The sequence below is a fragment of the Macaca fascicularis genome, chromosome 1 (assembly GCF_037993035.2).
Source record: "Macaca fascicularis isolate 582-1 chromosome 1, T2T-MFA8v1.1".
NCBI lineage: Eukaryota > Metazoa > Chordata > Mammalia > Primates > Cercopithecidae > Macaca > Macaca fascicularis.
The window spans coordinates 12117973-12136856 of NC_088375.1; positions in this window are offsets into that span (position 1 = coordinate 12117973).

Consider the following 18884-nt stretch of genomic DNA (forward strand, 5'->3'; position numbering starts at 1 on the left):
GGGTGGCCCCAGATGCCTGCAGGTTATGTTCAAACCCCTCAGCCTGGCTTTGGAGACTTCCCACGATATAGCCTTGAACATACCTTTTCAATATTTATTTCCTAGTATTCCAGTTTTGGCTCCCAACCAGACTACTGTTCTGCAGATTAAAAAGCTACTCAGCTGTGCCTCTTCTTTTGCTATTTCTTTAGCCACCCAGGGCCACAAAATCCTGCTGAAATCCACTCCATGCTTCAAGGACTAGTTCAAAGCCCCCTTCTGGGCTTTGATTACTCTGGCCAGAGATTGTATCTCCCTCCTGTGAACCACAGCCCTTGATCTTGTATTGCCCAGACTGCAGGTGTACGTTTAAGGGTAATGTCCCTCAAATGCAATAACCACTGCCTAGAGGCGGAGAAAATGTGTCTACTTTTTAATTATACTTCTTCTTTTCTGTGTGGGTAATAATTAAGAATCCTTTCTGTCAATGGTCACAAACTGCTTGTTTACCATTTTGTACATAGTTTTCTACTTTCACTTTCCTTTCAAGAAAATTCCATTTTGAAACACCTTTCTTCTTATCACTTCCTCTACGTGGAGTTCATTCTTTAACTGCAAGGTGTTAACCACTTTGCTGTGTTCAGTAACACGAAAGTAACTTCCAAACTCTTGTGTCCATAGAGTTTGTCCCAGAATGAGACCGATCTCTAATGTCTTCCAGGTAGTCACAGAACAACAGGACATGAGCTGGTTCTTTGAACTCTTTATTCGTTCATTCATTCGACAAACATTTATTGTGCGTGTCCTAGGCTTTGTCCTAGCAAATAAAGCACCGGCCCTATCTTCATGGGGCTTTTGTTCTAGGGGAGGAGCTAGAAACCAACAAGTAAATGTGTATGTCAGGTTCATTGAGTGCTACCAAAAAATACAAAGCAGAAGCCAGGAGGAGTAGCTTGTGCCTGTAGCGCCAGCTACTTGGGAGGCAGAGGTGGAGGCGGTAGGATTGCTTGAGTTCAAGTCCAGCCTGGGCAACATAGTGAGACCCTGCCAAGAAAGAAAAGAAAAGAGAGAGAAAGAGAGAGAGGGAAGGAAGGAAGGAAGGAAGGAAGGAAGGAAGGAAGGAAGGAAGGAAGGAAGGAAGGAAGGAAGGAAGGAAGGAAGGAGGGAGGGAGGGAAGGAAGGAAGGAGGGAGGGAGGGAGGGAGGGAAGGCAGGCAGGCAGGCAGGCAGGCAAAGGGAAGGGGCAAGCAGGATAAAGGTAACAGAGGGGCCAGCTTTGTAGAGAAAATGGTCAGGGAAGACATCCCTGATGAGGTCACATGGCAACAGTAGCTTGAATCAAGCCAGGGAATGAACCTTGTAGGTATCTAAGGGAAGAGCACTCCACACAGAGGGATTAATTGGTATGTGCGAAGGCTTGGAGCTGAGAGTGTACATGGCATGTGTGAAGGATTGCAAGGAGGGCAGTGCAGTGGTGCACTATGGGCAGAGCGAAGGACAGAGTGGGAGGGTGCTGGATGATGAGGTCAGGGAGGCAGCGAACACAATACATATCCTGCCCATTCCGAATGGGAACATTCATTGCTTTTTTTCAGGAAAAGAGTTTAGTGTGCTCAGTCTGGTTTAAACTAGGCCACCCATTTTAACATCTAACCTGAATCTCCATGCTTTCTATACATTTGTAATTCCTGGACACTAGAAATCTACCATCTAAGTAGAAATTCTCTTTACCTGTTGAAGTTTGCTAAGAGGTCCAACTTGGTGGATTATATTTATTTATTTATTGCAATATTAAGACACCCTACATTTTACCAGCCTTGTTATTGACTTGAGAGATAGCTTAAACAAATGGACTCATATTCATCTGCTCCCAGGAATCAGGACAAGGTAGTGGCCATAAGGATGGGCTTTCAAGCCAGACTCAGTCCTCATGCCTTGTTTGCCACTCACTAGCAAGTTACTTAACTGTCTAAACCTCTGTTTTTCTGTGTATACGATGAGGATAATAGGAGTACCTCATAAGGTTGCTGTTGATATTAAATGAGATAATGAATATAACTTGCAGAGTGCAATGCCTAGAATATGGACACAGTCACTAAATTGTACATGCATGTATGTACATGTATTTATGTAGTTGTTTGTGGCTCCTGTTAAATTAAGAACTGAAATTATTTATATTATCAGAAATAAAACCAGATGATATGTTCAGTGCAACAACTTTAAAAATACAGATTTTTCTAATTTTTCCAATATTATTATTACCAATATTGAAAGGGTTCTTTGATAAATTCTCATCTAGTACATAAACACACTTACCTTCTCATAAATATTTCACTATCTTTTAGAATTTTTTTTAGTTACAAGTCATAGAAACCTAAAAAAAAGAAAAAGAAAAAAGAAAAACCAGGGGCTTAAACAACAGAGATCATTTCTGTCATGTAACTTTAAGTCTAAAACTAGGCAGTCCAAACTAGTGCCATGGCTCCATGATGTCATCAGTGTGTCAACCTCCTGTCTTTCAGTCCATCATCGTTACTTCATGGAGTCAAGTCTCACTGCTGCAAATGGCTGCTGCAGCAGCCGTTGGATCGAAATTTCAGGTGGGAGCAAGGCGTGTATGATGGGGCAAAGGGAGCACGCCATATGGGTGAATCCACCAGTTGAAAAGCTTTCCCGGAAATTCCACCAGTAATTTTCACTTCTATCTCATTGGCCAGAATTTAGTCACCTATCTTTATAAGAGAGGCAATGGAAATATAGGTTTTAGCTGGCTGCATTGCCACCCTCAACAAAATTAGGGTTCTCTTGGCAAGAAAAAAAAAAAAGGGAAGGTGAACATCGAATAGGCAACTAGTAGATTTGGCCTCAACTTCCTTATAATTGTCTTTTCATATGATACATGTACATAATATGTTAGGATTTTATGGTTAAGGATAATCTCACAAACTGCGGGGAATCCCTTAAGAAAAGAGATACATTTTGTGTCATCAAATGAGGTTTCATGTTCGTAATCTCCAAGTAGAAATACTTTAGGTATTCCTCAGACATCTAAAAAATTTAATTACATAATTTACTAAAATAGCCTCCTTTGTTTTCACGTTCCAGTTTAATCAAATGTTCCTGTCAGAGCGTGAGGCTGCAGTGAGCTATGATCACGCCACTGCACTCTGGCCTGGGCAACAGAGCAAGAACCTATCTCTAAAAAAACTTCCTAACACACACGTTGGATGTCTTTTGTATATAACATATTGGAGTAGGGTTTGGGGCATTTTTTGTTTTGGGGGTTTTTTTACTACAAGATCCTACCATGTTCTAGCTTCAACTTGATTTAACTATATTTGTCTGGGGTAGGGGTGGCGCAGGAGAAAAGAGGAGGTTACAGACAAAGCTAAGACTATGATGCTTTGGGAAGGTTATAAAATCCAGGAGAATGTTGACACCGACTTCTACAGTTCTTAGTTGAATTTAAACCAAGTAACAGTGCTATGATATAAACAATTATCTTTTTGAATTTGTCGTTGGGTGTCATGATCACAGTGAAATTTCTAAAGGTGCAGGACTAAGGAATGTGAGTTAGAGAAACGGAGCTCTAAACCTCAAGATTGACATGATCTTTCAGCCTCTGTGCTGTGATAGTTGGCAGAATTCTGTGCTTACACTTCAGGTGGCAGGTGTACTGAGCCACCAATGGGTGCCTGGTTCAGCCATGAAGGTTGAGGTTGCCCAAACCAACATCCTCTCTCCTTGATATATGCTGTGCACTAATGAGAGCTAAAGGCAGATGTGCAAGGCAGACCTACCCTAAAGCCCCACTCGGAGGGTTTTCAACTGATGCCCTTGAGGCAATCCACTCATTCATTCAGCATTACTTATGCCTGGCTCCGTGCTCGCTTCCTGGAGTGCAGAGTCAACAAGGCAGAGTGAACAAGGCAGTGCCTGCTTCCTGGAGCCTATAGCATGCACAGTGCAGACAGGTGAGTGCTGTGACAGGTACATAAGATGGGCTAGTGAGGGGACAGACTGGTGAAGGCCGTAAGGGAAATGCTCCTTGGAGCAAGTGACTTGTAAGCTGAATGGTAAGAAGGCATTATCCAGATCTGAGGCGGGATAAGCCAGGAAGACCAATGGCCCTCACGATTAAAGGGAGTAAGAAGGACCAAGGCCGAAGGAGAGATCTCAGAGATGAACCCAAGAAGCAAAGAAATCCCAGGAATCTGCACATGATCTGAGATGGGCCAAGGTATTACATAAAAGCTCATCAGTGATTTATTTTTAAGTTTTATATTGTACTTAGAGGAATCAGGAATTTAGCAGACATTCCGAATTCCCTGAAGTCTCATCTTTTGCCTCGATTGTGAAATCTCAGGGTCTATGGAAATATTTTGCCTGGGCTACACTAATGGGTTATCTGGATTGGCAGTTATCGACCTTCTTTTCCTACCATAGTTTATTAATGATTTGTTTGTTTAAAAACAAAAAGTTTTTGAGCACCTATTATGTACGAGGCACTGAGCTAGGTGCTAAAAATACAAATGTAACAGGATGGCACTCTCTCGTCTCAGCCTCAGCTAAGGCACCAGAAGGTCAAAAACAATAAAACAGGTAGCAGAGACTCCCACATTCTAAAGAGAATATTAGGACACCTGCGTGGGATTTGCAGAGAGGGTGCCGGAAACTGATTTTGAGGCTTACAGTAGAGGTGGAAGCGGATAAGAGAGACGATTTCTTGGGAGAAAGTTGGAGTGCTGTCCTATCCCTAACCCCACTCACCCCATCTCAGGGAGGAGACGCAGGGGGCACAAGAGGTGCATCCCCCACTCACCTCAAGCCAGGAAGACAGGCTGAAAGGAGACTACACAGAAAGCTTGATATGGGTCCCCTGGAGATTTCTATCTGACTCATGCCTGAGAAATACAAATAGTAAGTGTCTCTTTTGACGGAACCATACACAGCCACAGCAGGAGCTAGCTGCCAGCCACAGACTGCAGATAGAAGTATTTCCCTTAGATCAGTTGTGGCAGGCAACCTGGGACCATCTTAAGGGAGCCTACCCAAGAAAGCTTCCTGCCAGGGGCTGGATAACCTCAGCACAAAGAGACTGAATGGAGGTGTGCTGACGATGCAGCAGCCGGGGCTGGGGAGAGGTGAGGTGTGGGAGGCATCGGCACTTGTAGGGAGCTGAAGAGGAGAGGGGTGGGCCCTCTGAGCAACCCCTGAAAATATCGCTCAGAGAAAGAATCACGTTTAAAGATCTTCCCAATGCTGGTAACTTAAAACCATTCCTGCTATGCTCTCGGCCTCACTCTCAGTGGCCACCTCCAGCCCTGGAAGGTGAAAGGGGCCTGGTGGGGATGCGAGGAGGAGCGGCTCAAAGGAGGGAAATTAAAGGGAAGTTGACCTCATAGTCCATCCTTCAGTTTTGGGCTCCTCAGCCAGATGCTCCTAATCTCTGGAACGAGACACACTTTCTATTTGAAGCTTAAAGTCATGGTTGTGAAACTGGACTGAACATTCCAGCACGGAGCCAAGACTGTGCTCGTGACTAAAAGTGACAGGAATGTCCTCCAGGCAAAAAAACAAGCCTCTAAATGGTTGTAAAGGGACAGCGAGAGAAAAGAATACAGTTGCTTTCAGCATCGCTGTTGAACTCTGGTCTTTCAATGTAACGATCGCACAAATGTGCGTAAAGCACACAAGATTTGCCTTCAGGAACCATACAAAGTCTAACTGAAAAAAGGCTCAAAGCAATGATAGCACAGCATGCTAAAATGTAAGGCTGCAGTCACAGGAACTCTGGGGAAAGAAGAAGGCTTCAACCTTTTGTTGACTTTGAGGTAGGGTTGCCAGGTAAAAGACAGGACACCCAGATAAATTTAAATTTCAGATAAGCCTCCAATAACTTCTTAGTATAAGTACGTCCCTTGCAATAGTTTTGTTTGTTAACTCTGGTAAGGCTTTGCTCAAGGCACAGAGGGCCCTGGAAACCCCTTTGTTGATCTGACCTCTCCTCCTTGTTGCTCTTTTTCTTCCTGGACTTTGAGTTCTACCGACACGCCTGGCCACCCATGGATGACTGGTGTACCTTCCATCATCTACTGGGTTTTATTTTTAATTTAATTTTTTTTTTTTTTTTTTGAGACTGAAGCCGTGCTCCGTTGCCCCCATGCTGGAGTTCAGTGATGCCATCTCAGCTCACTGCAACTTAAACCCGGGTTCAAGCAATTCTCATGCCTCAGCCTCCTGAGTAGGTGGAATTACAGGCGCCCACCACTATGCCCAGCTAATTTTTGTATTTTCCCTAGAGACTGGGTTTCGCCATGTTGACCAGGCTGGTCTTGAATTCCTGACCTCAAGTGATCCGCCCACCTCGGCTTCCCAAAGTGCTGGGATTCCAGGGGTGAGCCACCGCGCCCCACCCATCTACTGTTTTTTATAACTGCCTCCAGAGAAATTGTGAGAATCCAAATAAGATCATCCAAATATCACCTCTAGGCTGTGACTTATAGTTTGTCTCCAGCGTCCACCTCTCCCCCAAGCTCTACAATTATATCCAACTATCTACTCAGCCTCTCCATGTGAATGCACAGCAGACAGCTCAAACAGGATGTTTCCCAGACAGAGCCCCCATCTCCCAAATCTCTTCCCCAAACCTCTTGCTCTTAAGTCTTCCCCATCTCAGTGGATGGTGCCTCGTTATCAAGCCAAAGACACAGGAATCATCTTTGGATTAACTGTCTTCCCTCACTCCCCACGTCTAATCCATCAGCAAGTCCTACTTCTAAATATATCTCAAATTTGGATGCTTCTAATTACGCCATTGCCAGTGCCCTAGTCGGAGGTCCCCTTAACCTCTGCCCTGCTTCCAAAGCCTCTCTCTCCTGCCTCTGCTCAGTCTAGTCCCCTATACCTCTTCTCTTTGTCCTTAAGTAGAATTCGTGCCCTTGATCACACACCTACAGGGACCTGCTTCTCTGTTCTTTCCCACCTCTCATATTATCCCATACCCGCCCCTTTATTCAATGCACTTTAACTGCACTGGCCAAGGCCACCCACTAAGCCCTCCTCTGTGGAGCACTCTCCCTGTGAGGGTCACATGACTGGTGCCTTGTCACTATTTGGATGCTGGCTGAAACATCCTGTCCAAGAGGCCTCCCTGACAACCATTTCTTTTTTTTTTTTTTTTCCTTTTTTCTGAGACAGAGTTTCACTCTTGTCACCCAGGCTAGAGTGCAATGGCACAATCTTGGCCTACTGCAACCTTTGCCTCCAGGGTTCAAGCGATTCTTCTGACTCGGCCTCCCAAGTAGCTGGGATTACAGGTGCACGCCACCATGCCCGGCTAATTTTTTGTATTTTTAGTAGAGACCGGGTTTCACTATGTTGGTCAGGCTGCTCTCAAACTCCTGTCCTCAGGTGATCCACCCGCCTCAGCCTCCCAAAGTGCTGGAATTACAAGTGTGAGCCACCACGACCAGCCTCCTGACCACCATTTCTAAGGTATCAGCCTTTGCTCATCACTTTCCCCATCATTACCTTGCCTTATTTCCTTCTAAATTGGTCATCACTACCCAAAACTATCTCATGTATTGCTTGCCAAGCAGAAATCAAAATCTTTGACAAAGTGAAGATAGCCAACGTCTATTACCTCCCCTTCAGTCCAGCTGACTGCTCGTTTTGTCAGAAGAGGAAGTTACAGTCTGACAGGATTTGTTCTTTACAAGGCCATGCTGTTTGCTACCATTCTTATGAAAATATTAATAAAATAGTTACACAGCTACTTTCTTCCAGTCTCTTTCCTGATAGACAGGTTAGGCTTATCAGTCCAGACACTTCTAGATTATTCTTTTTCTAAATATATGGCTTATTATTTTGGTTAATATCCAAAATTCTCCTGCACGAAATCTTCAAGATGAAACCAACGCCTGCTCAGTACTTCAAAAGGTAAATAACTGAAATTTGTCAATACATATGACTCAGATTTTTCCTTTCCATTGTTTCTTTAGATTCAATGTGTACCTCCAAAATAAAACCACAGTGATACTCCTGTACAGATAGACAGATTGATGGATAAATAGATAGTTGGTTTTTTCCAAGTCTCTATCCTGTGGTGTCATTTCAAATCAGATTTCTATGTCCACCCAATAAGAAAAAATACTTACTTTTGTTAATATATCTCATTACTGAACCATTTAGTCTTTTCCAATTTTTCTCTTTAGAGTTTGCTTTAATTCTCTCATTTTATCTACTAATTTTCATCATTCATGTTTCTCCTAGTAAACTAACCCACATTCGATTTTATTTTTTTGAGAGATTGGGTCTCACTCTTTCACCCGGGCTAGAGTACAATGGCACAATCACAGCTCACTATAATCTCAAACTCCCAGACACAAATGATCCTCCCTCCTCAGCCTCCCAAGTAGCTGGAACTACAGGTACGCGCCAACATTCTCAGCTAATTTTTTTTTAACTCTTTTGCAGAGACAGTAGTCTCACTATGTTGCCCAGGCTGGTCTCGAACTTCTGGGCTCAAGCAATCCTCTTACCTCTGCCTCTCAAAATGCTGAGATTACACATGTGAGCCACCATGCTGGACCCCCACTTTCACTCCTGTAACATTCCCTTGTATATTCCATGTCTTAGAAAGTGTTTTCACTTAATCAATTTAGTTTCCATTTAACATTTTCCTGTTTTTCCATATATGGACATCACTGTTTTGTTCTTAATAAAGTGTGTTTGGGAATGTTCAGTCCTCCTGCTCTGGCTTCATTTTTCACTTCTTTTTAAATTTCTATGCATTCAATTTGGATACCCTTAAAATACATTTTAACTATTTGCTCATCAACCTTAATCTGTTCAGTATATCTTTCAATTAAAAAAAATCCTCCTTGTTTCCATTCATTGAAAGACAACTAATAGTAATAATAACAAAAGCCTATTATTTAAGAACCTATACACATGCTAGGTCCCTTCCTGGGCCCCTGAACCAATCTGAGCCCACAGCAAGAAGCATTCTGTAGCTCTTGTCAAAGAATCTGGAGTAAACACCCAGTTGCTAAAGTTCTAGGTCACCTGAGCACTGTTCTGACCCCCTTATCTCTTTCTAGACTGAGAAGTGCCTTCTATTTATTGTCAGACTCCATCCCAGGCCCAGGAATTCTGCTCCTGAACTGCAAGCTGGCTGGGTATTTTGTTTGTTTGTAAAAAGAAAAGAAAGAAAAAATAGGGAAGGAGGAAAAGGGTGTGGGGGGGGTAGAGAGAGAGAGAGAGTAAGTGCGCACAAGCAAGCAGGCAGTAAATACTACTTCCAGCCCAGATAAACTGGCAGTAACAACAATAAAAGGTGGAATCACAGATGTCTTCGAGTGTTTGGGCTGCTATAACAAAATGCCGTAGACTAGGTAGCTTATAAACAACACATATTTATTTCTTACAATTCTAGGAGCTAGAAAGTCCAAGATCACGGCACTGGCAGATTCTGTCTGGTAAGAGCTTGCCTTCTGATTCACAGACGAAATCCCTTTGTAATCTTGCTTCCTAATCACTTCCCAAAGGTCCCGCCTCCTCATCCCATCAGCCTGGGGGGTTAGGATTTCAACATATAAATTTTGAGCGGACACATTCACACCATAGCAACAGCTGCCCAGAAATACACAGATCAGGGGTCCAGACGGGGAGCATGAGGCACCATCATTTCTATCCTAGGAAATCATGACTAACTCATCTTTTTAAGCTTTTTTTGAGGGAACAAAAGACACATGGGCAGGATTAAATCTGTGCATGTGATTTATTTAAAACTTCTTTATCAAGGGGCCTTTTATCTTGTTCTAGGACAGCAAATCTATTTAGATATAGAAAATAGAGGGAGAAAAAAATAAAAACCATGGGTCCCCAAGGGCTTGGTACCAGACCTACTTTATTTAAACATATCCATGATTTGGAATCCAGAATAAACAGTATCACAAATTTGACCCATGACATTAAGATTTTTCTAAGTAGTGAAATTCTAGGTCCTGAAAACTCAGTAAAGATTTCCCAAGGCAAAATGAGCTAGAAAAGAAGGTCCATGAATTTCAAAGTGAGTGAAGGTATTCAGATCCACAAGGAAGATGTTAGGCTCTGAGACACAGGTCACTGCAAGAAGTAGAACACCTTGTGCGTCCCCAAGGCAAAAGGGTATAACATTAGGCTGGGTATCCTTAGTAATGAACAAACATAAATAAAAAATAGACTCCAACTCCACACACAAACTGTGGGTGTCTATGCTTGGAACGCTATATGCAACTTAGCTCAATCACTGTCAAAAACTACAGTGAAACTGAAGAGAGCACAGAATGAGGAAATTAAAATAATCATCTGTGATAACAGACTAAAAGTACTTTTAAAAACATTTTAATCTGGGAAGATAAGTTAGGTTGGCATTGAAACTGAAACAAAATCTTGAAAGGTATAAAAAGGCTATGAATGCCTCTCAAGGACTCCTTTGAAATAAGAGGTCTTTTAAGATGAATAAATGTTATAACACTCTCATTTTTTGTCTGCCAAGCACCACAGAATACAGAATCTTTAGCAAAGGTGAAGATAAGCTGGTGTGTAAGATTCAATTTGCACAATTCTATGATATTGATCCTGGGTATATCACCAGCTGCTACACTAATTGTTGGGAAATAGGGAAGTAGCAGAAATTAAAACAGTAAGTAAGTACCCTAGGAAAGACCACATATCATCCATTCATCCCTTCATTCAGCTATACTTACTGTTTATTATAAACCTGATGCTGTGCTAGACAATAATGAACATGTTCCTTTCTTATGTAATATACCTTCTACCTAGGAACTGGAGTGACCAATGATAAAATTGTCATCTTATGGTTTTTACTACTATGCACTCATTTAGGTTAATTAGTTCCTCTGATATGTAAATTACACAAAAGTGAAAATTAGTTAATAATAGAACAATTTCTTGAGAACTTTTCATGAAAGAAGCATAGAAGTAGATACTGAAAGCATAATGACATCTTCCCTGCCCCTAACTAGTTTAAACCTGTGAAACATTTTAAGTTTAGATTTAATTCAAACTGCAGCAGGAAATTGTGGGAAGGTTTTAAGCAAGGAAGTAAGTAACATTATCTGGTTTTTACTGTAATAAGGAACATTTTTTTCTTGTTTCATTCATGTTTAAATGTAAATGACAGTTGACTAAAGCAATAACAATGTGTTGTGGAGTTTATAACATGATATAAAGTTATATAAAATGTTTGACAATGGATGGAAAGAGGAAATTAAAGTATACTGTTGTAAGGTTCTTACACTGTATGTGAAGTGGCATAATATTATTTGAAAGTTTGAACTATAAGTTATAAATGAAAATTGTAAATCCTAGAACAACCACAAAAAGTAATAATAAAACAGAGGCATAGCCAATAAGCCCCCAAAAATACAATCATAGAAATACTCAATATATCAAAAAGAAGGTAGAAAAGAAGATGGAAACAAAGAACAGATGAGACAAACATAAAACAAATAGCAAAGATTTAAACCCAAACGTATCACTAATTACATTAAATGTAAATGGACTAAACATTTCAATTAAAGGGCAAGATTGTCGACTGGATATAAAAAAAGCAAGACATATGCTATCTATTAAAAAATTCATTTTAACTAAAAAGATACAAATAGTTTAGAAGTAAAAGGATAAAAAAAGATATGCCATGAAATTCTAATAAAAAGAAAGTTAGAGTGGCTATTCTAATATTAGATAAAGTGTGTTTCAATAAAGAAGATTATTTCATAATGGTAAAAGCATCAGTATCAAAAGAACATAATCTTGAATTTGCATGTACCTAGTAACAAAGCTTCAAAGTAAAACTGGAACTGACAAGAAAAATAGACAAATTCACAGTGTTATTTGATTTCAATACTTCTCTCCGATTGAGTTGGCAGGGCAAGTAGATAGAAAATCAGTTAGACTATAAAACACCACTGTCAACCAACTTGATCTACTTGGCATTTGTAGAACACTACCCAGCAACAGCAGAACACAATTTTTTTCCAAATCTATACAGAACATTCACCAATATGAGCCATATGTTGGGCTATAAAACATGTATCAATAAATTTATGAGTACTAAAATCAAACAAAATATGTTCTCTGACTATAATGAAATAACAGAAAGATATCCAGAAAATTCCTAAAATCTTCAAAATTATAAAACATATTTCTAGATAACCCATAGATTAAACAAGAAAACAACAGGAAAATTAGAATATATTTTGCACTGAATGAAAATGAGAATGTAACATATCAAAATGTGCAGGGAGAGGACAAATAGTGCTGAGAAGGAAGTGGGTAGCACTAAACATATTAGAAAAGAAGGATTTCAAATCAATGATCTAAGCTTCCACTTCAAGACATCAAAGAAAGAAGTGGAAATTAAACCCACCACAAACAGAAGGAAGTAATAAAGGTAAGAACAAAAATTAACAGAAATAGAAAAAGAAAGAAAATCTATGAAACAAAACAAAACAATTAATAAAATTGGTAAAACTCTAGCCAAACTGACAAATGAGAGAGACAACACAAATTACCAATATAAGGATTTAAAAAGGAGAAATCACTACTGATTCTACAGTCATTGAAAAGATAAGGTAGGCCAGGCACAGTGGCTCACGCCTGTAATCCCAGCACTTTGGGAGGCTGAGGGGGGCAGATCACCTGAGGTCAGGAGTTTGAGACCAGCCTGGGCAACATGGTGAAACCCCGGCTCTATTAAAAATACAAAAATTAGCCGGGTATGGTGGCAGGTGCCTGTAATCCCAGCTGCTCAGGAAGCTGAGGCAGGAGAATCACCTGAACCCAGGAGGCAGAGGTTGCAGTAAGCCAAGATTGTGCCATTGTACTCTAGCCTGGGTGACAGAGAGAGATTCTGTCTAGAAAGAAAGAGAGAGGAAGGAAAAGAAAGAAAGAAAGAAAGAAAGAAAGAAAGAAAGAAAGAAAGAAAGAAAGAAAGAAAGAAAGAAAGAAAGAAAGAAAGAAAGAAAGAAAGAAAGAAAAGAAAAGAAAGAAAAGAAAGAAAGAGAGAGAGAGGGAGGGAGGGAGGGAGGGAGGGAGAGAGAGAGAAAGAGAGAAAGGGAGAAAGAGAGAGGGAGAGAGGGAGGGAGGGAGGGAAGGAAGGAAAGGAAGGGAAGGAAGGGAAGGAAAGAAAGGAAAGAAGGAAAGAAGGAAACAAAAGGAGGAAAGAAAGAAAGAAAGAAAGAAGAAAGAAAGAAAGAAAGAAAGAAAGAAAGAAAGAAAGAAAGAAAAAGGTAATATTATGAATATTTTTGTCAATAAATTTTGCAAACTAGATTAAATTGTTAAACTTCTCAAAAAACACAATTTATCAAAAGCAACAGAAATGAAATAGCAAAATGCAAATAGCTCTATATCTATTGAAGTAATTCAACTCATTGTCAACAGTCTTTTCCCCAAAAAATATCTCCAGGATTAAGTGGTTTCACTAGCAAACTCTATCAAACACTTAAGGAAAATTTAATTCCAACTGTAGGAAAGCTCTTTCAGAAAATAGCAAAAAAAGGAACACTTCCCTCCTTGTTTTCTCATACCAAACCTGATAAAGACTTTATAAGACAAGAAAACTAGAGGCTAGCAATCCTCATAGCCACACATTCGTCATGACATTTCTAACAAAATATTAGAAATCCAACCAGCAACAAATAATAGAAAAACACATCATGACCAAGTAGGATTTATTCCAGGAATGCAAGGTTGACTTCATATTTTAAAATTCATCTATGTATTTTGCCATATAAGCACACTGAGAAATAAAAACCATGCAGTCATCTCAATAGTCTCAAAAAAAAAAACTGACAAAATCCAAAGTCCATTCCTAATAAAAACTCATACAAGCTAAAAATTGAAGGAAGTTTCCTCAACCTGATAAAGGCCACCTGTGAGAAACCTTGGGTTAACATCATCCTTTTTGATGAAGATTGTCTTCCCGCTAAGATCAGGAAACAGGGCAAGGATGTCTGTTTTCACCACTAGTATGTTGAGAAGTGAAGGAAAAACTTACCTTTCCCCCTTGGAAGATTTGCTACAAAATCAATCGACAAAAGTAAGATTACTAGGAGAAATGACATACAAATTTATTAAGGTGCATGGGGGAGAAACACAGGGTGATTACTGCAACCCCCCAGTGGGGTGCAAAAGCTTATATACCACCCAGAGGTTACAGAAAGAATGGCCAAAGCATGTTTCGGCTCAGAGCATGGCCAAAAACACTTTATGGTGGTAAATCAGATTACAGTGGCAAGACAGGTTTGGGAGGGAGAGAAGAGGAGGTCTGGCTAGCACAGGTCATCTTGTTATGTAGATGAAATCACACAGGTAGCAGCCCTCAGAGAGAATAGATGGTAAAGGTTTCTTTTAGACCTTCAAAGGTGTCAGTCTCTTAGTCTTTGCTGGATCAGACAAAGGAGGGCTTCAGAGAAAGCCTAGCTGCATCAGTGCGGACTTTCTCTACAGATGCAAATCTCCCCCACAAAAGGCAGCTTTTCAGCCATGCTGAATAGCCATTTTGAAATATGTTACAGCGTATATTTTGGGGTGAAATATTTTGGTTTCCTTCATCTGCAATATTGCACTGTAAGTCCTGGCTAGTACAGAAAGACAAGAAAAAGAAATAAAAGGCATTGCGTTGGAAAGAAAGAAGTGATAGTGTTTTTATTCACAGATAGCATTGATTGTCTATGTAAAAAAATCCAGAGATCCACATAAAAGCTACTAGAAGTAAAAAGTTAGTTCAGCAAGGACACAATATTTCAGATTAATGTACAAAAATCAAGGGTACTTCTATACAGGCACAGGAAAGAATTGGAAAATGAAATTTTAAAAATGAAATATCTAATATTACAAAAAATTAAAATACTCAAAAACAGATTCAATTTCAAAATGCAAGACCTGTACATTGAAAGTCACACACCATTCTGGAGAAAAGTTAAAGAAGATCCTCCAAAATGGAACGATATACTATATTCCTAGATCAGAAGAGTCCATATTGTTGTCAGTTTTCCCCAGTATGATGTATAGATTCAAGGCAATCCTGATTTTAGCAAACATTTTAGAATTTTACAAACCAATTCTAAAATTTATATAGAAACACAAAGCACCTAAAATAGTCAAAACACATTTTTTTTTTAAAAAACTGAGTCTCGGCCGGGCGCGGTGGCTCAAGCCTGTAATCCCAGCACTTTGGGAGGCCGAGACGGGCGGATCACAAGGTCAGGAGATCAAGACCATCCTGGCTAACACGGTGAAACCCCGTCTCTACTAAAAAATACAAAAAACTAGCCGGGCGAGGTGGCGGGCGCCTGTAGTCCCAGCTACTGGGGAGGCTGAGGCAGGAGAATGGCGTGAACCCGGGAGGCGGAGCTTGCAGTGAGCCGAGATCCGGCCACTGCACTCCAGCCTGGGCGACAGAGCAAGACTCCGTCTCAAAAAAAAAAAAAAAAAACTGAGTCTTGCTCTGTTACTCAGGCTGGAGTGCAGTGGCATGATCTCGGCTCACTGCAACCTCCGCCTCCTGAGTTAAAAGCAATTTTCCTGTCTCAGCCTCCCAAGTAGCTGGGATTACAGGTGTGTGCCACCATGCCTGGCTAATTTTTGTATTTTTAATAGAGATGGGGTTTTGCCATGTTGGCCAGGCTGATCTCAAACTCCTGACCTCAGGTGATCCTCCCACCTTGGTCTCCCAAAGTGCTGGGATAACAGGCGTGAGCAACCACACCCAGCCCAAAACAACTTTTTTTAAAAAATAAAATAAACCTGGGCAACATAGTGAGACATCATGCTTATAAAAAAATCAAAAAATTAGTTGGACGTATGCCAGCAGTCCCAGCTGCTCAGGAGGTGGGAAGACTGCTAGAGCCCAGGAGGTTGAGGCTCTAGTGAGCCGTGGTCATGCCACTGCACTCCAGCTTGGGCGACAGAGTGAGACCCTGCCTCAAAAAAAAAAAAAAAAAAAAAAGGAAAGAAAGAAAAAAATAAGAAAAAAAAATATTTAGAGGACTTATACTACCTATTTCAAAACTCACTTTACCACTACAGTAATTAAGATGTTGTGCTATTAATGTAGTAAATAAAGATAAACCAATAGAACAGAATAGAAAGTACAGACATAGACCCACATATATGTGATTAATTGATTTGTAATTGACTAAGCATGGTGCCTCATGCCTGTAATCCCAGCACTTTGGGAAACCAAGGCAGTTGGATCACCTGAGATCAGGAGTTCAATACCAGCCTGGCCATTTCTACTAAAAATACAAAAAATAAATAAATAAATAGCTGGGCGTGGTGGCAGGCACCTGTAATCCCAGCTACCTGGGAGGCTGAGCAGGAGAATTGCTTGAACCCGGAAGGCAGAGGTTGCAGTGAGCCAAGACCACACCATTGCACTCTAGCCTGGGCAAGAAGAACGAAACTCCATCTCAAAAAAAAAAAAAAAAAAAAAAAAAAAATTTAAGAGACCAAGTCTCACAATGTTGCCCAGGCTAGCCTCGAACTCTTGGACTCAAGCAATCCTCCCACTGCAGCTTCCAAGGAACTGGGACTACAGATGTGCACTACTGCACCCAGCTCAACTGACTTTTGATGAAAGTGACAGTTTAATTCGATGAGGGAGAGAATCATCTCTTCAACAATCAGTGCTGTAACAATTGGATACATATGTGCAGAAAGAACTTTGTCATACCTCATTGCATATTCAGATGCAAAAATTCACTCAAAATGGACCACAAACCTAAATGTAAAAGCTAAAGCAATAAAACTTCTAGAAGAAAACTTCAGAAGAAATGTGTGTGACCTGGTTTGTATCTAAGATATCTCAGAGAGGACAAAAATTACACACTGTAAAAGAAAAAACGTTGATAAATCAGACTTCATCAAAATATAAAACTTTTCATGTTAAGAAATTAAAAAGGCAAGCCAAAGATTAGGAGAAAATATTTACAACACCCATACCTGATAAAAGATTGGTATTCAGACTATAAGGAATTCTTCTAGGGTAATAATAATAAAACAACATATATTTTAAGGCAAAAAACTTGAACAGATAAATTCACTATATTTTAGGAAACATATTTTTGTTATGATTGAGACAGGGTCTTACTCTGTCACCCAGGCTGGAGTGCAGTGGTGCAATCATAGTTCACTGCAGCCTTGACCTCCTGAGTTCAAACAATCCTCCTGCCTTAGCCTCTCAGATAGCTGGGATTACAGGTGTGTGCCATGCCGAGCTAATTTTTAAAAATGTTTTGTAGATACAGAGGTGGGGGTGTTCTGGGGATGTTGCCCAGGATGTTCTTGAACTCCTAGCCTCAAGCAATCCTCCCCGCTTGGCCTCTCAAAGCGCTGGTACAGCCATGAACCTCCATGCCTGGCAGTCTCCACTTCTTATAAGGACATCAGTCATTGGATTAGGGCCCATCCTAAGTCCAAACTGATTTCACTGTGAGATCCTTAACTCATTATGTCTGCAAAGACTCTGATATCCAAATAAGGTCACATTCTGAGGTTCCAGAAGAACATGAAATTGGGGGGCACACTAGTCAACCTGCTTCACTCACCATCCTGAAGTTTATAATAGCATTTCTATTATAATTTATAATAGGAATTAAGAGTTTTACTTTAAAATTTATGCATACCATTTATATATTCCTAAATATTTCAGCAAAGTTTGTGTCACATTCATTCATTCATTCACTGGACAAGCATTTAGGGGACATTTACCATTGACATAGGACACAGGAGTTTAGGCTCTTATCCTAAACCTAGGTATCATTCCTACCCCTGAGTTCTTCACACTGATTTTGTACATCTCCTTCCAAAAGGAATCATCTGGCAGAAAGAGCATTTCTCCCAGGCTGGAGTTATTTTCACACGTTGGTTTTTAAATTAAAACAATAGTAAAGTGCGCTGACATTTTGTTCCTACAGCATGTGGAGTAATATTTTTATGGTTACTCTGGCAACCACAAAGGCAAGAGCAGCAGGGGGGAAGGAGCAGAAGGGTTGGCACGGGTCACTGGGAGGTGGAAGGAGCACCTCTCTGCAGTGTGCTGGCTGGGGTCCAAACAGGACGGGGCCCGCAAGACCAGCTACTGCACAGAAAACAGCCTGAGTCCCCAGCCTGAGTCATCATCCCATGACTGGAGAATATGGACAGATTATTTTCTCAAGAAACTGGTGATAAACCGAGGGCTGCAAGAATTAAGAACCAGTGCTAAAAAAGAAATGTTTACATAGGGCTAGACATCCCATCAGCATAGAAAGGGCAGTTGTTGATTGAACTACTATTTGTAGATGACAGGTGCATGCGTTGCCAAGTCCACAGCGACTAATGTGCTGTCAAGGACTTGGTTTTGCCAGTGCACCAGATTCCGGGACAAAGTCTGAGCTAGGTCATATGCTCTCTCCTCTCCCTCTGCTTACGGACCATGGTCCTACCCTTAATTAGTCAGTCCCTGTCTATTATGGGCCAACTATCTACACAGCGCTGATCCAGGGGCTTTGGAAATACTTTTAAAAAAAAACGTTAAAAGACTTTGCTCCAGCCAATGACATAATGCAAATGAGACAAATAAAATAAACTTGTGCTTATGCAACCTAGGTATTTCACCTTCTGAGTCTTTAAAAAAAAGAGAGAGAGAGAGAAAAGAGGGAGGTAGTTTGGGAAGGGAAAAGTATGCAAAATCTTGTTGAAAGTCAACATGTCCTAATATCAGAGAAGAGTATGAGCTTAGCTTCACCTGGCCCTAGATCGAATTCCAGCTTTCACTTGCCAGCTAGATATCCTTCCCTTGCAGGTTACTTACATTTATCGACCCTTTTATCCCTCTCATTTGTAAAA